A 22,275-nucleotide genomic window follows, 5' to 3' on the forward strand; every position below is an offset into this window, starting at 1 on the left:
GGTGTCACAGAAGCACCCTGAGCAGGGTCAGGAAAGCTTGGAACCCATTAGCCGCCTAGGAATCAACCTGTAGGTGCTGGGAAACAATGGGCTCTACCCTTGGGCCTCGCCTGGGGTTGGGATGAATGAAGCACAATGGCAGTGACCTGTTTCCTGGCCACAGGGGCCCCACCCCCTCCCACTTCTTCTACAGATGCTGCTCTCACCATTTTTAGCTTCATTGCCCATGCCTCACTGGACGTGTATGCGGTGCCAGGCTGTTCCAACGATATAGAAGTTCCAAGGCTGTAGATAATAAAGGGGAAGAAAGCAAGAGATTGTTCTAAAGGAGCTTGAGGTCTCTTTGTGGAAATGATGTAGACTCAGGAAATGGTGTGAAAATGTGAAGTACAAATGAACATTGATTGAGCACCTATACCCTGCCAGGCACTGGCCCAGGCATTCGGGACATTATCTCTAGCCCTGATCACAGCTCTATGAGACTGGTAATATTGTACCATTTTATAATGAAGTACAAGATCCAGAGACATTGGTTACCTTTTCTAGGACCAAAACCCTGTGGAGAACCATAGTACATTCCCAGGAGAAGAGTAATATAATTGCAATGGCACTTTGAAAAGATTAATTAAGAGATGATATTCAGGGTTATCCCAAGGTAGAAGAAACTAGACATTTTATACTAATCTGTGCAGAATATGAGACAGGACTGTTGTGGGAATAACAACAGTGGAAAGAGAGACGGATGATCACCAAGGGGACAAAGAAAAGATGCTGTAAGAGCTGACCCAGTTTAAGTTCAGAAAAATGTTCACTGATGACTAATGGTAGGCACACATACATAGACACATACGTCCTATTCAAAGCCCCACATCCTCTTTCAGATTGGGAAAAAATTTAAAAGGAAATGTGCAAAGTTAACAAATGCGCCGAATCCGAACTAATTGTGGCGTTGATGATGTTTGGGGTGGCAAAGCCACAGTGTGAAGCAACTTTAACTGTCTGCCCCCGCCCAGCCCTAGCCCTATCCCCAATCCAGAGCTTCTGCTGAAGACAGAAGCTTAGTTGGGCACGGTTGTCCATGACCCCGTCTCCAGCATATGCCTGTCAGACAAGGAACGGATGTCTGGTCCACTGGCCAGCAGCTAGTCAACACTCCCTTGAGACTCTGAAGTACAATATAGAGACAGTACTCAGAACAGAGAATACACCTGGCTCTGAACAGTGCCCATATCCCTGTTCCCATGAGACTGGATGATACATTGGATCTTATATCCAAGAAATTATCTGTTATACTCTTCTAAGCAATGGTCCTTTACACGAGGTATCTCGAGTGGAGCTCTGTTCTTCACAACCAGAATCTCCTCTTGACTGAGAGAGGGAGGGAGGCAAGTAGATACAGTCTAGGCTGGGAGTTGCAAAATGGCGGCCTGCAGGGCGAATCACAGACGTGTTTACTGTGGCCCACACGGTGTCGCGGCTGTTGTTTTCAGTTGAATTTGGCTGCCTTCAGACCGAGCATCCTCCTTTCAGTTTGCTGCAGCCTTTCTACTACCCCTTGTATTACCAGAATATCTATCTGCCTCTCCTCGTTCATTTGACATTACCTGCTTCACCTCTGTAATTAAATGAGTTTGTAATCTGTGATCTAGACCTGATATGGGTTGTGAGTATGTGTGGCTTGTGTGTGTGTAAATGAAGGACCAATCATAGCAGTGGTAAAATAGAAAGAATACTGGATAGCAGCAGAGTTCCCCTTTGTCTTTTCAGTTGTTTAAAAGCAAACATATTTAGTGGGCAAAAACTGTTGGAAACAGAGGGAAAGTACAGTGTTGTAATCAAATAAAAGGTACAGCCAAGTGCCCCTGACGTAGTGCTTGGGGGCCATTATAGAACTTGGTGAATGGATACAATGGCTGTATAGTTGGGGTGCTTTTGGATGCAAGTGGCAGAAACCCAACTAAAACTAGATTTTAAAAAGAGGGAGGGGATCTACCTCATAGTATCAAAGGAAGAATTTCTGTAGAAACCAGTCTTCAGGGACCGAGGACCTCCAGGGACAGAGGGCCTAGTACCACCAGACTCCTCTTTTTCTGTTTCTCGTCACTGCCTGTTTCCTTCTCTTTAGTCTTGCCTTTATTTTGAAGAAAGATCTGTCTCTGGGGAAAGGAAAATGATGCTGGCATCTCTAGATTTACATAATCCAAGTAGAGCAACCCCTTTGAAAGGAGAGCTTCTCTCTTCCACCACTTTGAGAACATGACTGATTCTTGCAGGAGGATTTTGAATAGCCCCAGTTGGGTCAGGATCCAGAAGCCTTGAATTCTCCAACTGGCTCAGCCCAGGCTGTGTACTCACACATTTATGGCTGGGGTGGAGTGGCGTAGGGGGCAGTGGGGAGGGTGTCTGCTACCAAAAGGAGGGAGATGGAAGAAAATTTGCTAGAAAACCAAAAACCATCGCTAGACAACCCACTACAATTTATTAAAATTCATTGTAGTTAAATGACTTTACTAAATACTATTTTTCCAGGTGAAAGCAAGCATTTCTGCACTCAAATGGTGGAATTTGGTCAAGTAGTTCCGTAGGTCCCATTAAAGAATCCCCTGGATCTATCAAGCAAGGAGATGCGCCCACCGTTCTGGCCCAGGTTGCTAGGGCTTGAGTATTTCCAGAAAACAAAAACTTTCTTCCTGTCCTTTCTCTGCAGAATCTGCTCCCAAACCATCAATAGAAGGGAGTTATTCACACCTGTGCATGGGTTAATTTATCAGAAAACTTTTGTTGGGGTATGAAGTTTGGCAGGAGACAGGAAGGCAATGAAAGGCACTTTGGGGGTTTCTGGAGAAGGGAGGAAGGAGACACTTGTGGGTGGCAGGTGAGAAGGTGCCAAAGGCAAATTCACTGTTTGGAAATTTTCCCCGAAGAGAAGGTCAAATGTGACTGGTTCAGGGCTTCCCTGCACCCCTGTGTTGGGAAAAGCTGGAGTGGGACCCGCTAACTTCAACCATACTCATGGCACACAGAGTAGAATCCAGGGCAACTTGGCAGTGATGCACTGGGTTGCAGGGAAGGTGAGCCCAGAAAGCAGAAATCCAACCACTCTGAGAGAGCAGAACAGGGAAGAATACATTCCAAATGAGTGCCATCAGCCAGCTGAGCAAGTTGAAAGATGCGCCAGGAGAGTAGCTCAGACAGAGGTGAGCTGGGAAGAGCTGGTCCATGTGGTGTGAAAGCACAACTTAATTTTTGAAGAGAGAATGTGACCACAGACACGGCTGGAGAGGCCACTCCCCCACTCAGAGTCCTGAGAGGGGAGGAGGAGAGAGAGTGGGTCAGCCTGTCTCCAGCCGATGGATGCAGGAGTGGGTGCCGTCCTGCCCTGACCGCTGGGGATCAGGTGTGCAAACAGTCACACTCAGGACGATCAACGAAGACCAGGTACCGCCATGTTTTCTTCTTGGCTCTGAACCTCCAGCTGCCCAAAGTTTTTCCTCATATGTTAGATGCACCATCATTTTACGTACCACAAAATAAAAACAATTCTGCCAATTACACTATAAGACAATGCTTTCCTATCACTTCGGCATTTAATCACTTAGAGGATTTGTGACTTATTGAGATACAGATTTTATTAATACATCAAGCCTTGTGCATACATAAAAGGAAAAATGGAAGGGAAATAAAATGGCTAAAATGGCTTCCTAAAGCTTTTTCATATCTGGTGTCTAATCCTCTGAATCACTTTTAGATTCAGAGCCTTTGATGTTTCTGTTTTTTCCTACAGTCATCCTCTACTTTCAACAATGTTGGTGACGCAGCACTTCTTAAAAGAGAATAAAACTGATACACATATTCTTTCCACTAGAAATTTGAATATGGGCTGTATATCAGATAATATTAAGATATCAATGTTAAATTTCTTGAGTGTGATAATAATCTGCAGTTATCAAAAAGAATGTCATTGTTCCTAAAAGATACGTGCTGAAGTATTAAGGAGTGAAGTGTCATGATATTTGCACATCATTTTCAAAATGATCCAGCAAACAAATAAACAAACAAAAACACCCCAAAAAACAGAGAGACGAAACGCAAATGTCTCTAAATTATATCATTAAGAAAATCTAGGTGAAGGATATCTAGGTATTTGTCAAATAATTTTTTAAGCTTTTCTGTAAGTTTAAAAATCTTCAAAAAAATGTTATGAGAAAGAAATGTGTTCTACTAAGAAATCCACTCAGGGGACTTCCCTTGTGATGCAGTGGTTAAGAATCTGCCTGCCAGTGCAAGGGACATGGGTTCGAGCCCTGGTCGGGGAAGATCCCACATGCCGCAGAGCAGCTGAGCCCGTGCTGCACAACTACTGAGCCTGCGCTCTAGAGCCCGCGAGCCACAACTACTGAAGCCCGTGTGCCACAACTACTGAAGCCCGCACGCCTAGAGCCTGTGCTCCACAACAAGAGCCACCACGATGAGAAGCCCATGCACCACAACAGAGTAATCCGCACTCGCTGCGACTGGAGAAAGCCCGCGCGCAGCAATGAAAACCCAACACAGACAAAAATAAATAAAATTAAAAATAATAATAAAATAAAATAATTTTTAAAAATTTAAAAAATTATTTAAAAAAAGAAAGAAAGAAATCCACTCAGATTTTCTTCCAAGTTTTCTCAAGCTGCCAATACCAATTTGGAGGGTTTTGGTTCCAGTGCTTTCTTTTTTTTTTTTTTTTTTTTTGTGGTACGTGGGCCTCTCACTGTTGTGGCCTCTCCTGTTGCAGAGCACAGGCTCCGGACGTGCAGGCTCAGCGGCCATGGCTCACGGGCCCAGCCGCTCCGCGGCATGTGGGATCTTCCCGGACCGGGGCACGAACCCGTGTCCCCTGCATCGGCAGGCGGACTCTCAACCACTGCGCCACCAGGGAAGCCCAGGAGTTCTTAATTTTATTGTAAAATACTATGAAGCGGTTTAGTAGGTACTCTGATGGAATCCCTAAAGTTTTGCAAAACCAGCAGGTTTGCTAGAGGAGACATCCAGCAGAATACTCAGCACATGGTCAGAGCGAGCTTGGGGAGTATTGCCACACTGGCTAAGAGAGGGCCTGGCATGTTGGCTAAGTTTGGAGTCAGATCCTTTTGGATGCAAGTCCCAGCTTCAGGATCAAACAGCCGTGTGACCTTGGTAAAAGTAGTCAAATCTCCATTTCCTCATCTGTAAAATGAAGCTGATAAAAGTACCTAATAAGAGTGATTTGTAAAAATCCAAATAACTAATGCTGGAGAGGGTGTGGAGAAAAGGGAACCCTCTTACAGTGCTGGTGGGAATGTAAACTGGTACAGCCACTACGGAGAACAGTATAGAGGTTCCTCAAAAAACTAAAAATAGAGTTGCCATACGATCCAGCAATCCTACTCATGGGCGTATATCCAGACAAAACTCTAATTCAAAAACATACATGCACCCCAATGTTCAGAGCAGCACTATTCACAATAGCCAAGACATGGAAACAAACTAAATGTCCACTGGCAGACGAATGGATGAAGAACATAAAGTACACATGGACAATGGAACATTACTCATAAAAAAGAATGAAATAATGCCATTTGCAGCAACATGAATGGACCTAGAGATTATCATACTAACTGAAGTAAGCCAGACAAAGACAAATATTACATGATATCACTTGTATGTGGAATCTAAAATGTGACACAAATGAACTTATCTACGAAACAGAAACAGACTCACAGACATAGAGAACAGGCCTGTGGTTGCCAAGGGGAAGGGGAGGTGGGGGAGGGAAGGATTGGGAGTTTGGGATGAGCAGATGCAAACTATTATATACAGGATGGATAAACAACAGGTCCTACTGTATAGCACAGGGAACTATATTCAGTATCCTGTACTAAACCATAATGGAAAAGAATATGAAAAAGGATATATATATATATATATATATATATATATATATATATACACACACACACACACACACTTTGCTGAGTCACTTTGTTGTACGGTAGCAATTAACACAACATTGTAAATAAACCATACTTCAATAAAGTAAAATTTTTGAAAAAGAGTGACTTGTAAAAATTGAGTGAGATAAAGCATATACTGTGCTTAATGCATGGCCCTGGCCCACTGCAGGTATCCAAAAATATTAGCTGTTATCATTTTAATAAGTACATGTGAGTACTAATGATTAAAAATAAAATCATAGGAAAAAACATCTCTGCCTCTAAGTAGTTAGTGTCCCCAGCCACTCTAGGGTTGGCCAGGAGTGAGGTATTTTTAGCTGTGGGCATGAGACAGAACTGACCCAGTGCAAACGCAAAGTACAAGAGGAGACTCCAGCTTTCTGGCCACACACCATGAACTCTTGCTTGATAAAAGGCAAACTTTAGTTGTGCCTGCTTTTTGTGGGGTTTTTTAATAAATTTATTTATCTTGGCTGGGTTGGGTCTTCGTTGCTGCGTGCGGGCTTTCTCTAGTTGCAGAGAGCAGGGGCTACTCTTCGTTGCGGTGCACAGGCTTCTCGTTGTGGTGGCTTCTCCTGTTGCAGAGCATGGACTCCAGGTGCGCAGGCTTCGGTAGTTGTGGCATGTGGGCTCTAGAGCGCAGGCTCAGTAGTTGTGGCACACAGGCTTAGTTGTTCCGCGGCACGTGGGATCTTCCCAGACCAGGGCTCAAACCCATGTCCCCTGCATTGGCAGGTGGATTCTTAACCACCGCGCCACCAGGGAAGTCCCAGTTGTGCCTGGTTTTTCGTTATCAGTGTGTCCTGAGAGATTGCAGTGAAATCAAACTTTATACACAATCATGTTTTAAATGCATAAGGTAATTCTCCTTTTTAATAGACTCTTTACAGTAAGTCCTTTTATACTATAAGTTATTATAGGTTTTTAAAATGCAAGTGATTGTTCAGTTTCTTTAAAACAGGACATCCTGAAAGATTTTTAAATTGCCATTACATCAACGGCAGTTTTATAGATGTAACAGAGTGGGGGAAATGGTCATCTTAACATCTGGCCCCAGTACTCTAAACACGTTGATAAGCCATTTGGGCATGGAAAATGAGACCCTGAGATTCAATGAAGTAAGAGAAGTGGCCAAACTTCACAGGGTTATAAATTAGCAGGCATTTGGGGTGGGCAGAGAGACTGGGTTATTAAGCAGCTTTTTGCAGTAGAAAAAGAGTTTTGAAAACTAGGGTGGCCGTTAATTTTGTGTGTCAACTTGGCTGAGCCATGAGGTTCCCAAATATGTGGTCAAACATTATTCTGGATGTCTCTGTGATGGTGTTTTGGATAGATTAACATTTAAATCAGTGGACTTTAAGGAAGGCAGATTGCCCACCATAATGTGGGTGGGTCTCATTCAATCAGTTGAAGATCTGACTAGAACAAAAGACTGACACATCCTCCCCCGACACACCCCAACAAGAGGAAATTCTGCCAGCAGGTGGCCTTTGGACTTGAATTGCTCTTTCTTTGGTCTCCCGTCTGTCAGCCGTCAGACTCAAACTGCAGACTTAGGACTTACCAGTCTCCATAATCACAAGTCAATTCCTTAAAATCAATCTCTAGATAGATAGATTATATAGATTATAGATATACAGATCAATCTCTATATTTATCTCTCTCTCCACACTCACACATACACCCACGCACGCACACATTCTATTGGTTCTGTTTTTCTAGAGAATCCTGACTAATTCAAACAGGATGTCTAACATTAAATGTGAAGTTGTGCTGCCCTGAAGTCTATCTCCACGCCAATCAAACACATTCAGCCTGCAACTCACCCACACGTCTCGTTCAAGTGGTTTTGTGTGTGTGCATGTGTGTGAACCAAAGAAAGGGGCTAAGTTCCATGTCTGGCTTGTCACAGCACAGAACAAAAGTAACACTTGCAGATGGCAAGACGACCCTCAACTTGAACCAGGTCAGGAGAAGCAGGAATGGGGAGCCAGAAGATTCCCTTTCTTCCACCTCCCCAGGAATTTGCACACCGTTGGGGAGAGCAATAGATTTCCACAACGTTCAAGCCAAACTCAAGGAGCTTCTAAGAGATGGAGCAGGGAATTGCCCTCCCCACCCTTCCCCATCCCCACCAACAGGGACATCCGAGTTCCATAAACACCAAAACATTTTTTCTTGTAAATTTCGACTTCAGCCAACACTCCTAGAAGCAGAGTCAAATGATAAAACTTTGCTAGTGATCAGAGTTTGCTTTAATTACTCATACTTCTCTCCGAGATTAAGAAAAAAAGAAAAACACCAAATAAACCAAAACAAATAAAATAAAATACTAAGAGAGGCAATACACAAAAGAATAAGTGAAGCATCTCGATTCTGTAGAAAATGGAAAATGCCTCCCAGTGTGGTTCCACTGCCTGTGCTACATTCCCACGGGGTGCATCACTGGTTCCCCTTCCTGGGCAGGAATGGAAGGACAGAGCAGGGAGAAGAAGAGCCATCTTGGGAAATTAACTGCTGGTGTGGATGCCGCCCATCATCAGGCTGGCGTGGTTGTCCATTCCCTGGAATTAGCAGAGAGAACCAAGGTCCTTAAGATGGCACAAGATGACAAAGATACTCAAACTAACCAAAAATAATTGAAAAACATTACATTCTAAATACCTAGGGGAAGGATCAAGGTGAATTTCAAATTTCTATGTCTTCAGGGAGGGAAAAATGATCACTTGGACTATCCCTGTAGTCCAACAGAATTCATTTCTAAAGTGTTTATTGACAGGTGCCTGGATTAGACTGCAGTATACTAGGTGTGTATTGAAACGGTGGTCTTTTATAGTTGCTGGGAAACAGAAGTAGAATTGATGGTGTTTGGTGCTCTCAGACAAAAACTCACCCTCCTCCATCCAGCTTTTCTCATCATTCTCTCAATCAGAAGGTTTGCGAGGGGCATAGTATTATTCTCAACTGCCTGAAAAAAAACCCATACTCACACTAATTTTTTTCCTTCTAAACCCTGTTACATAGTGCAAGTCTGTATGTGATTCAGGGGGCAAATGAAGGAAATGTGAGATTTATGATTTTTTAAAAAATAAATGTATTTATTTATTTGTTTATTTATTTTTGGCTGCGTTGGGTCTTCTTTGCTGCGCTCATGCTTTCTCTAGCTGCGGTGAGCAGGGGCTAGTCTTCATTGCAGTGCACAGGCTTCTCACTGTGGTGGTTCTCTTGTTGCGGAGCACAGGCTCTAGGCATGCGGGCTCAGTAGTTGTGGCATGTGGGCTCTAGAGCGCAGGCTCAGTAGTTGTGGCACACGGGCTTAGTTGCTCCACGGCATGTGGGATCTGCCCGGACCAGGGCTCGAATCCATGTCCCCTGCATTGGCGGGCGGATTCTTAACCACTGCACCACCAGGGAAGTCCCTATGATGTATTTTAAAACCCAAAACAACACATTCTCAGGGTTAAGTAGAAAGGTCACCACCAATAAAAACATCTAATCAGCCTCATTATTATGTTCCTTTAGCCACATTTCTCTTACTTAATAGAGCATGTCTCCTCTGAAGAAGCATTAAATTTCACAATAACACATGCAAAGACCAAGAAAGGAATCTGTGTGATGCAGCCAGGACCCAACAGGCCAGGAGCATCTGCCTCAGAGGGAGAAAAAGGAGAGGGAAAAATTTAAAGAGGACGATCAAGCCTCTGATATGTGCACATATCTGCCAAGCTTAATAAAGTTTCGCTAAGCTACCCATGTGTGGAACTACAATAAACCTTGTTATTGAGCGTCCCCATCCCTCCCAGCAGTGGCAGACTCCTGCCTGGGATCAATGAAAGATCTCAGGCACAAGATTCCAGAAGCAATTGGCAGTCTTATTTACCTAATAATCAAAAGAGTTAAAATAGAGTTGTACTATCTCAAGTTTCTCTTGAATGAAATACAGTGTTTTGTGACTTATGGATTCCTACCAAGTCTAGATTAAAATCTTCCTTCAAGGGATTATTAAAGTCTCTCCTCTGTGTCCTTGGCCACTGCTTCTCTGTCTCCTTTATGCTCCCTCCTCCATCCTATGTCAAATGGGTGGCCTTTTCTATCATCTCCTTTCCCTGGGTAACCTCGTCCAGTCCCAGGACTTTAAAGATCATTTCCACACTGTTAACTCTCACAGGTAAATTGTCAGCCCAGAACTCTCCTCTGAGCTCTGGACTTGAGGATCCAACTTCTGACTTGATACCTCTACTTGATCGAGGACTTCACATCCCCAACACAGAACTCGATTTGCCCCCAGATCTGTTTTCCTATCAGTAAGTGGCCCCAACATTCATTCCTTTGCTCAAACTAAGCCTAAGAGTCATCCTTGAGTCTTCCCCCTCCTCATTCAGTCCATCATCAAATCCTCTTAGTTTACTTCTAAAATATGTCCCAAACCCCTCTTTCCCCTCCGGCACCAGCCTCGTCCAGGCCACCGTTCTCTCGTGATTAAACTGCTCTGTTAGCTCCTCAATGGTCTCCCCACTTCCACTCCTACCCACCCTAAAATGCACTCTAGACAAAGCAGCCAGAGAGAGCTTTTAAAAATGTAAATCAGTGCTTCCCCAGTGGTGCATTGGTTGAGAGTCCGCCTGCCGATGCAGGGGACACGGGTTCGTGCCCCGGTCCGGGAAGATCCCACATGCCGCAGAGCGGCTGGGCCTGTGAGCCATGGCCGCTGAGCCTGCACGTCCGGAGCCTGTGCTCTGCAACGGGAGAGGCCACAGCAGTGAGAGGCCCGCGTTCCGCAAAAAAAAAAAAAAAAAAAAAAATGTAAATCAAATAATATCACTTGGCTGCTTAAAACCCTCCAGGAAGCTTCTGCTTCTGCTTAGGGTGCAAGAGAACATAGCTTCTCCAGCAATGAGAAAATGGCAGATAACCTATAAAATCATAATTTTCTTGAACACATCAAGGAGTTGAGGTCACAAGGCAACTGTAAGGATACAAATATTGTTTTGGGCAAGGAAGGAAGAGGTGGTTGCCATATAAGTGGGTAGAAAGAAATTATCTAACATCTTGACATATTCTTAAAAGCCAGTGTGGGCTAGCTGATCAGTTTGGAATAGGTAGGATCACCAGATGCAAGAGAACTCTGCACTTGCAAGCTCTTTACCACTGGCCTGTAGCCAGTGCTGATGAGAAAGATTGGAGAAAGAGCAAGAGACCAGAGGGAGACCCTCTTAGTGGTACAGGTGTAGCTAAAGCCCAAGTAAAAGGCTAAGACTCTCAGACTCGATTAAAAAACAAGACCCAGTGGACTTGCCTGGTGGCACAGTGGTTAACAATCCACCTGCCAAGGCAGGGGACACGGGTTCGAGCCCTGGTCCAGGAAGGTCCCACATGCCTCAGAGCAACGAAGCCTGTGGGTCACAACTACTGAGCCTGCTCTCTAGAGCCCACGAGCCACAACTACTGAGCCTGTGAGCCACAACTACTGAAGCTCGCACGCCTAGAGCCTGTGCTCCACAAGAGAAGCCACCGCGATGAGAAGCCCGCGCACCACAACGAAGAGTAGCCCCTGCTTGCCGCAAATAGAGAAAGCCCACGGGCAGCAAAGAAGACCCAACGCAGCCAAAAATAAATAAATAAAAAATTAAAAAAAAAACCAAGACCCAAGTATAATGTTGTCCATCAGAACCCCACTTAAAAATAGGGAAACACAAAACTGGTTCAAAGTGAAAAGATAGAGAAAAGATATGCCATGAAATTACTACTCAAAATAAAGCATAAGCGGGTACATTAATATCAGACAATGTGGATTTCAGAAAAAAAGGAATATTACCAATGATAAAGGGAGACATTGCATAATGATGAAGCTGTCAATTCATCAAAAAGTTGTAATGATCCTCCATGTGCATGCACCTAACAGAGCTTCGAAATATGTGAAAGCATAAACTGATTGAACAAAAAAAATAGATAAATATACAATTATAATTGGAAATTTTGGTACTTCTCTCTCAATAATTGATAGACAAGTAGACAGGAAATCAATAAGCTCTAGTAACCAACGCTATCAAACAAATTGACCTAATTGACATTTAGGGAACACTTTATCCAACAGCTGCTGAATACACATTCACTTGACATGCTTATGAAACATTCGCCAGGATAGACCACATTCTGAGTCATAAAAAAAGCCTCCATGATTTTTAAAAATTAAAATCACACAAAAAGTCTGTTCTCTGACCACAGTAGGTTAAAACTAGAAATCAATAACACAAGCACAGCTAGAAAAATCACTCAATACTTCCTATTAAACAACATCCTCCTAAATAATCCTTGGTTAAAAGAAGAATTCACAAGAGATATTAGAAAATATTTTCAATAAGGTGAAAAAGAAACCATAACATACCAAAATTAGAGGGACGCAACTAAAGCAGTTCTTAGAGGGAAATTTATAACACGAAATGCTTATATTACAAAATAAAAAGATCTCAAGTCAATAATGTAAGTTTCAACTATGTAAGAAACTAGAGAAAGAAAAGTAAGTCAAACTCAAGCAAGCAGAAGGAAGGAAAGTGCTTCATGATTTTATTATTATTCTCTTATTGCTGAAGCCAAATATTGGTGTGACGGTGCTCAGGCCAATGTTTTTACATGAGTCATAATGTTCATAAACATCATTTAAAAACTTCAATTCAAGGGATTTTCCTGGTGGCACAGTGGTTAAGAATCCGCCTGCCAATGCAGGGGACATGGGCTCAAGCCCTGGCCCGGGAAGATCCCACATGCCACGGAGCAAATAAGCCCGTGCACCACAACTACTGAGCCTGCGCTCTAGAGCCCGTGAGCCACAACTACTGAGCTCGCATGTCACAACTACTGAAGCCCGTGCGCCTAGAGCCCATGCTCCTCAACAAAGAGAAGCCACCGCAATGAGAAGCCCGCGCACCGCAACGAAGAGTAGCCCCTGCTTGCTGCAAATAGAGAAAGCCAACATGCAGCAACGAAGACCCAGCGCAGTCAAAAATAAATAAATTTATTTATATTTTTTAAAAAAACTTCAATTCCAGACTCATTGCATGTACATTTGCCCGACTTGCTACCTATGGGTCCCTAAAGAAAAGTATCTCCAACATCCATCTCAGAGAAAGGTATAGGTAGATGGTCGAGAAATATGTGAAGAATTGAAGTGAATTTCTCACATTTTTATAAATGGAATGTATCTAAAGACTAAAGGACGGATTCAGATCAATTAAAAAGAATTTATTAGGATCTGTAATCTGAAACCTTTTAAGGAAAGGTTTAGGTTCTTTCACTCTGACAAAACTAAAGTGTGCGCTTTAAAAAATGAATAAATAAGATGCTTGCACTTCTACTTTCCACATTATCACTTTAATTAAAGTCTTCTGCCTTCTACAAAAGTATGAACAATAACTGCTAAGTCTTTTAGTCAATATTTTCATATTCCAACAAAAGCAAGCAGGATCTGGGGGTTTGTTTCACACTTGATTATCAAAATCTGATTCATCAATTTGCTACCAAGTCTTTCCTATGGTAGATATTACCTTTTGTTTTGACTTTAACCTTGGCTCTTCATTCATTCTAAAGTGTCCACGAGGGCAGGGCAAGTGTTTGCTAAAGGACTGAATGGAGGCCAGGCCTTGTGGGGCATAGATACCGTCAGTAAAAATTCTACCCATTCAGACACATGGGGGACAAGTTTAACCATACCGTGAATGTGGTACATCATAGTGATTAAAAGTTCTGGGTTTGGAATCAGGAGGACTCATGTTTGAATCCCAGCTCTGCCACTCACTTGCTGTGTGAGCTGAGGCAAGTTACTTAACTTCTCTGAATTTCATCTGCAATATCATATCTATACTTACATCACAGGGCTGGTGAAAAATTTTAAAAGATGATGGATATAAAGCATTTAGCATCCTAATAAAATATGGGCTTAATAAATGATAGCTATTATTAAGTACTTATTGAAGGGGAAAGTTTGTGGAATTTTTTATTATATATTTATTACTTTAATATACATTTATTAACTAAACTACACATGATGACTATCATAATGTTAGACAGAATTATCAACAGACATTTCTGAAAACCTGTTTAATTTAGCGTACTCTGTGCCATAGGCTAAAGAAGGGGTGAATACCTAGTTGAAGAAACAGGTTTTTTTTAAATTTTACTTTCACGTTTTCTTTCTCTGATGCTCTTCCTTTCTTTATGTAGATCCAAGTATCTGATCTATACTGTTCTTCTCTCTCAAGAACTTCTTTTAATATTTCTTACAAGGCAAATCTACTGGCAACAGTTTCCCTCATTGTTTGTCTAAGAAGGTCTTTATCTCCCCTTCACTTTTGAAGAATAATTTCATGGGGTATAGAATTCTAGGTTCGTGTTTTTTCCTCTTGACACTTTATTTATTCTTTTTTTTGTGGGGGCAGGCACTGCACTGTGCTGCACACAGGCTCTTAGTTCCCCAACCAGGGATCAAACCTGTGCCCCTTGCAGTGCAAGTGCAGAGTCTTAACCACCAGACCGCCCGGGAAGTCCCGAAACAACTCTTAACATAACCTAGTAAACATCTTGAAAGGATCTCCTTAAATGACCATGTAAAAATGACTTGAATTAGCATTTCAGTTGTTTGTCTTTCTGCTAGAGCTTATAAGTACTTGGAAAAAAATTTTTCCTGAGTATTTTACTTATAATCTCTGTTATACTACTAAGGGTCTATGAAAACGCATTTTATTGCAGAGTACAAAATTAAATTCTAACTCGTATCTGTGTGAATGGCACAACATTTCAAATGAGTATGGTCTGAGTGATGTGTGTTTTCATGTGCGTTTCTATGTACGCAGAGTGATGTTTATACATAGCACACGCGGAGACATGCCAGAGTCCTCATAGGAGATCCACGCACCTTGGGGTCAGTCACTTTTAATCCAATTAATGTCAACTTAGCACAACAAAACCTTCTCCACTAGGTAAAGGTATGTGCTAAAGGCTGGTGGGCCCACGGGCTACTCAGGTTAGAGACACCCTTCATGCATTTTACAGTTGCACCATCTTAGTTCCCTGACCAGGGGTTGAACGGTGAAAGCACAGAGTCCTAACCACTGGACCATCAGGGAACTCCCTGCTAATTAATGTTTTGGACGTATAGAGCTCTGGCAAAGAGGTTGATTCTCACGGAGAGTTCTCTGGTTGACAGCTTGGGGCAAGACACGGGCTCAGAAAATGGACCTTTTTCAAAATTCTGGGTTATGGTGGACTACTGACTGCCCCAGGATGAATAATATGGAGCTGGGCCCGCTGCAGTTTATTTTGTGAATCCCCAGCCATGATCCCCTCCTGCGGGTAGAGTCAGTAATTCGGAATACAAGTCAGGGCAGAATTAGGTATTCATGAGGATTGGAGGAGGCAGCGGCTCAGAGGACCTTCAAACACAGTCTCATGACTGAAACACCAGGAGGGAGCCTGGCTGACTAACAGAGAACAGCCTTGACCTTTCAACCCTACAAATTCAAATGCAATTTGTCATCCAATGTAAAATGAATTTGGCCATGTGTAGTCCTGTGGGAGGGAGAGATCTTGTCCCAGAAAAACTCAAGAAACATGAAAGAGGGGCATTGAAAACTAAAATCCACAAAATGGTTGAGAACACACATCATTATGCTCATAATAAATTCCTTTTCCAAGATAATGGCCAGCCCTGTGATTCCTTGGGCAATACAGACTCTGTTAACACAGAAGGGGCCCAAGTGGGGAACTGATGCTAATTTTCATCTCTCCTTGGAATTATGTTTTCGTATTTATGTTTCATTATCTCCTCTTGTCATTTAAATTAAGCCATTCTGTTATGTGTTCTACCTCTCGTTGTGATCACCAAAGAGGAAAGGATGAATTGCCAACAATCTTTCTTTTATTCCAGAAACTTGTTCGTTCTTTGAGGACTTTTCTGAGTGGGTCAGGAGCCAGAACTGGACAGAACTCATCCTCTGGGAGAGGCTCAGAGAACCAAACTTGAAATTGACACACCAAATCACTCAAACTCTGTGAGGAGATGTCCTAGGGGTTCCAGAACCTCCACCGTTTTTTCAACCACTCTAGCATTATCCCAAAGCGCATTCTCAAATTAAGTTTCCTTTTTTTTGCAGTAGTTTCTAATTTGCTTAAGTGTCACCATTGAGTAGCAGATATAAAGACTGGAATGGACTGGAAGCCCTATGACTTATGACATGCATTAAGTTTTTCATCTGGCATTTGGAGTTCATTATTAATGTCCATTTGAAAGCTTACAATTATGAAATAGAGCAACCTTGTAAATAGCTAGAAATAATTTTCCAGTGGATTCTTTGCATGAACATACTAATTCATGTAAGTTATTTGAATGATAACAGTAAAGAAACAAAAACTTCTGTGGATTTACTCTTTGTCCTATCTATTTTATCTTGAAGTGTTTTTTTTAAATTTCTTTCCTCCCAAGATCAAGAAAATATTCAAGAGTCCCACCTCCATTTGCCAGAGAGTCTTCTTATAAATGATCACCAGTCTTGCCTCTATGAAATTGTAAAGAGAAGATCCCTCTACTTTCTAGAGTTCTGCTTGAATGGGGAGCTCAGTGTCCAGAAATTGACCATGACCCAAAGGAATTATTATGTTCTTGAATATTTGGAAAGATAAACCTTTTTCTAAAAAGAGTGGACATGAACATTATACTGCTGTGCTTTCTTTCCTACTTTTACTGATATGAAGTTGTGTTTAAACTATAACACGAAGAGATTTGCTGCATATCTTTGTCATAAACCCTTTTTATGGGGGGCCCCCAACTTCATCACCTCCCCATACACATCCCATGCCTTGGTCACAAATTACTCACTATCCCGCAGTAATGACCCACATGGTCAGACCTCCAAGCCGTTGAATATACTGTTCCCTTGACATGACCTCTTCTCTTTTCTATGCGCAAAGCCTCCTCCAAAAGTTGAGACTCTCCTCCAAGTCTTACAAGCAAAATTAGCCCTTCTAACTTCTGTGCTCACACAGAACCTTACACATACTCCCAGTTCTGCACTTGGACTTCAGGATTAGAATTGTTTGCTTGTGGGTCTGGCTTTCCCTCCACGAAGGGCCAAAGGGACAAATCATCTCTGCGTCCCTAACTCCTGTCACAGCGCCTATCCTGTTACCACCCATAACACAGCTAGTGCTGAATCGTGGAAGTAAATCTGCAATAATTAGGGGAACCCACCCTTCCGTCACGCTATGGGCCTGCAACTTGGCCACCCCTGGAGAAAACAGTACTCTTCATTCGATAAAAATATTGGGATTTGTCTGCAACAGCTCACAAATCAAATCTTTTGTGTGTGTGTGTGTGTGGCTGCACCGCGTGGCTTGCGGGATCTTATTTCCCCAACCAGGAATAGAACACAGGCCCTCTGCAGTAAAAGTGCATGCCCAGTCCACCCCTGTCCCCAGGTTGTTTCCTCATCTGGTAGGACCGTGCTGAGTCTGTCATTTGTGCTTACGGGGTAAATGTTCACGTCTCCATGCGACTGCCTTTGGGGAAAGTGAGCCTCAATCACACTGGGACCTGAGTCTACCAGTGCAACTCTTCCCTCATGTGACAAAATCAGATGCTACATATGTTCTCTTTGGTAAACAAATAGTGAGGATGTGTTAAGATAGAGAGTCAAGACACAATGATGTGCATTCCAGATCATTCTAGACTATAAGCTGCTCGAGTAGAGTGTAACCCCACAAATGGTCCTGCATCCTGGAGTGGTTAAGAGCATGGGCTTTGGTGTAAGACAGACATGAGTTCGAATACTAGTTCTAGCATTAACCAGCTATGAAACCTCAAGAAAGTTACCTAATCTCTCTGAGCCTCACTGAAAAATGGGGATAATAATAATAACAACCATACCTGGCTCACTGGGTCGCTGTGAGGAATAAATGAAACAATTTTGGTTAAATACTTAGCATCTGACATCGACAGGGCAGAAGACAGCAGTAGTTACTGATCTGCGCATCTTCTAAACATCACCTGCTTTGGACCCATCCTCAGCTCACAGGGCTCCAAGATGTCACACTTCTTCTTAGCAATCTAACAACTCTTATGGTTTGCTGTTCTCAGACTTCTAGTAATACTTCCTTGGCAACTAGGGGAGTGGGGGTGAGGGAGGAGACAGCAAAAGTTGTTGTTTTCAAGACAGAGGCAGAATATAGTAAGTCCCTCGGTGACTGGCAATTTCAAGTGCACTGGTCATGTGTGTCTTTCTTGTATCAGGGTTAAGCACTGGGCAATAGGGCTGTGAATAAAGGGAAAAAAACAAACAAACGAAAACACTGTAAGGAGGAGAAAGCCACTAGAGGGCTGCCAGAAGGGGTGTGTGGGAAGGAATCCTAGATTCTCTGCTGTTTTCTTGAACCAAAATAGTAACAAGAGTTGGATATTGCTGTTCTTTACTTGGCAAGTGAAGGCAAAAAGAAGGGGCCAGTGTAAAAGTTCATTTAAGAGAATATGTATCAACATTTAAACTCTGATATGAGCATTTACTTATTATCTTTCAAACACGGAGCTAGGGACATACTCACTTTCCCCTGAGTTCACAATTGTGAACAGGTCATTTAAGAAATCAGAGCCCCAAGCCTGGCAGGAGAGCTCAGGAACGCTCAGAAAAGTCTCCCCCTACACACCTGTACCACCACCCCCACCTTCCCATCAGCAGTTATCAAAAGAGGACTCAAGTTGGGCTCCTCTCCCCTGCCCGAGCCCCAGAGGGCAAGCCACGTCTCAGCGGGGAGCACGAGAGTCTCCCTTCCCTGTGGATTCCTTAAGATGATCCAGAGACGGTGTGAACACAGAGCAGTAGCCTGTGATTTCCTTTGTTGTCAGGAACCTGCAAGCCTCCTTTCATCTTATTAAAATTATACCCTTTCTGCCAAGATTGAAAAGAAAATCAGGAATTGGTAATTGTATCCCACTCAACCCCTTCCAGATTAGGGAGGGCGTCTGATCAGCCCTTCTCGGGTTACAGTGCTGTGCACGTAGGGCGTCTGTTTCCACACCACCCCTGACACTCCAAGGTGGCAACCATCCCCAAGGATTAAAATAACATAATTAAACACCAAGTGGCAGACATGGGGTTTGGAGCTTTATATACATTATTTAACTCTCCCAATACCCCCAAGAAGTAGGTATTGTTTTTATTCTGGATTTTTTTTTTTTTTTTTACATCTCCCTTTTCCAGGTGACACTTGGGGAGGCAAAGATACCTGACCACAGTTAAACAGCTAGCAAGTTTCAGAATGGGGATTTGACCCCAGGCAGCCTGACATCAGACGCCACGTGGTTAACCCGTATTCTAACGTGACTCTCAGAACTCCATCCAGCTGGGCAAAGATGCTCACTCATCATGTTGCTGGGAGGTCTAAGGTCCAGGATACTGCACATTCCCCAACTGCTCTGACAGCAACACATGTGGCACCCAGCAACCTGTCGGCCATGTGGGGCTTCAGTCTGGCCCCCAAGGCCCTCTCCCTGACCCTGGGCTGGATCTCAGGAGGGACCAGAAGTTATTTCAGGCCATAGCCACACCCTACGGTTTGGCTTGCCGAGAAGTAGAAAGGGGTAGATGAGTTCACCTGCAGGGTTGACAAACGTTCTCAGGCAGCTGAAGCTTTAACTAGTCCATCTTAAAGAGGCAGCTATCAGTTTCAGCCACAGCAGAGCCATCACTGAGACAGCAGGTGGCGATACACCTGGACTCCTGGCGGAGGATCTTCCTTCCTCTGCCCTTTCTTGCACTGCACTGCCCTTTTCCCCCCTCCGCTCCCTTCCCCTCTGTCCCCTGCCGACCCAAGCACTGCAGGATTAGGCCCATTGCTCCGGACAACGTCAGTGATCAGGATGCTCCAGGGTCCAAATGATCCTGAGAAGTTCCACCCAAGAAAGGGATGCAGAGACCCAGGGGGACCAGATGCTTCTCCTTACACTGTGTTGTCAGCGGCTGTCAGTTTCCCCTTCCTGTGTGTCAGACTCTCAAGGACAGGGACTGTGCTCATTTTTCTTTGGATTTCCAGTCACTAACTTAGGGCCTGATACATGCGAGATCAATACATATTGAAGTAAATTGATTAATTAGTCATTTTTCTTGAAGATTTCCTCATAACTGTATTTCACTTAGTGGTTTCATATACCCTCCATACCAGAAGTGAAGTCTCAAAGAAAGTCAGTGCTGTGTATTTACCTACGTTTACAACATTTATGCCATCCTATCACACAGCTATCCACGCTCACCCATCTGCATTAGCGTGTAAAATCCTTGAAGGCAAGGGCTGTATCCTATTTCCCTTTAAGTGTCCTCTGCTGTGCTTTGCACATGGTCAGCTTGGCGGTTGTCGAGTTGATTTAAATAATCTCTAATATTCGGAAACCCTATGCTTAGATGGAAATGCTCACCCAAGGCCATCTACAACTTATGCTAAAGTTGTATAGGAGTAGACTTCTAATTTTACCAAATTATAAAAAAGATTCCTTGAACAGGTTTCACAGGAATTCAGGGGATCAAACTACATTGTAACAGGAGTGTCCTGTATTCCTCTCTTGGAAGGTTCCATTCCTAAAGCGGAGGCTACATCTTGCCACTGTGTGTTGAGTTCCCACCGCAGTGCACGACCAGGACTCTGCTTTCAGCCCTATTCAGTCTATGTACACATATCAGAGTGCCTGCATTGCCCTGAGAGCCTGCAACTCTTTCTCTAAGACCAATTTCCATCATTGTTGAAGTCAGGTTTTGATTAGATATCCTGCCAGGGGTGCCATGTGGATCATTCTTTTTTTGCTTTTTGTACAAAGTGTCAGAATTTTTTGCCTATGGGTTAGGATGGCCAGAGTCAAGCCAAGAAGAGAGAAGTGAAGTAGGAGAGAAGAAAGGAAGTCAGTCCTAAACAAAAAACCAAGAGAATGCAAGATTGTCGATGACAGGGTATTAATGCCACTGAATTGAACACTTAAAATATGTATATGTATAACTGATACACTTTGCTGTACAGCAGAAACTAACGCAACACTGTAAATCAACTACACTCTAATAAAAAAAAGATATTAAAAAAGAAAAAAAACCTTCCGAAAATACTGAATCATCAGTATGTTGGTGTTTCCTCTTTCTGCCATCCACTAGGAAGGGAATTTTAGTTGTAGAAATGCATACATTGAATCTGCATGGTTTTAATGAATGGGATTGAAAATTTAATGTATATTAAACTTAATAAAATTGAGACGAGATGTGTGCTAAAAAAAAATGGCTAAGATAGTAAACTTTATGTTATGTGTATTTTACCACACACACAGAAAGACTGTCCAAACAAGACCTGTAGTGGGGGGATGGATAGCCGTCCATAATTGTCTCAAGTGTATGTGCCAAATCTTCTAAAGTGTAAATCAATTTGTGAATGTATTTAATCTGCTAAAATATATTTGCATTAAATGAAATTGACCTGACATGCGCCAGAGATGTCTTCTCTTTTCTTCCGTCTTTTCTTCCATCTTTTTGTTGTTGCCAAAACATGGCTCCATAAGCATGGACTTTAAGTCTGTCATATCCCTCAGAGTTATCAATTTTAGGATAAGGTCCCTGGTGGCCTTATTTGACCAGATTCATTTTTTTGGAAGATAGGATTTTGGTTTCTCTTCATGAGCACATTATCTCAGTTTATACTCAGGTTTGTGGAGTTGTAGAAAAATGACAGACTGATATCTCTTTAGTTTCAGATTAAAATTTTAACACAAGAAAAACACACCATGAATCAAAAGCATTCTTCTCCTGACATGTCCATTTTATGTAGGTAGCAACTTGTATTCCGAGGAAGGTAAATTATGACTGTAACTGTGAACTCATACATTTTCTATGTTTAGCTGAATAGTTTGATGGAATCACCAGGCACTGGTGGCAATTTCTATACTTCTTTAAACACAGGCATCAGTCAGGACACAGAACGTAAGCATTCTGAAAAAGCCATACATTAAGAGGGAAGAACTGCTCGAGGAATCACAAATATTTATTCTAAAGCAGGTCTTAGTTCACCTTTCTTCTGACTCGGGGTGTCTGCTGACATCAGTCATTTATTCAACACCCCAAACCCATTCCAATAAGAGCCAGTTCATAATTTCAATTGGCAGTCCACCCTTATTTTCAAAGGAGAAAAATCCAGATGGAAAAAACAAATAAATGTCAAGCACTTGAAATTATATGGCTGATTATATGAGTCTACAATGGACCTAAAGGAGATTTAGAAAGTGTTTCCGATG

At 42.7% G+C, this 22,275-nt stretch overlaps 1 protein-coding gene across 1 annotated transcript in view; it reads right to left on the reverse strand.

Moving 5' to 3' along the window:
- Window positions 1-205: 205 nt before the first annotated feature.
- C13H8orf89 (chromosome 13 C8orf89 homolog) overlaps window positions 206-22,275 on the reverse strand; it is a 49,222-nt gene continuing 27,152 nt past the window's right edge. The window contains exon 6 of the mRNA XM_060116424.1: window positions 206-285. The gene's annotated coding sequence lies outside the window, so the exon portion shown is untranslated. The remainder of the gene's footprint in view (window positions 286-22,275) is intronic.

The sequence above is a fragment of the Mesoplodon densirostris genome, chromosome 13 (genome assembly GCF_025265405.1).
Source record: "Mesoplodon densirostris isolate mMesDen1 chromosome 13, mMesDen1 primary haplotype, whole genome shotgun sequence".
In the NCBI taxonomy this organism is placed as follows: domain Eukaryota; kingdom Metazoa; phylum Chordata; class Mammalia; order Artiodactyla; family Ziphiidae; genus Mesoplodon; species Mesoplodon densirostris.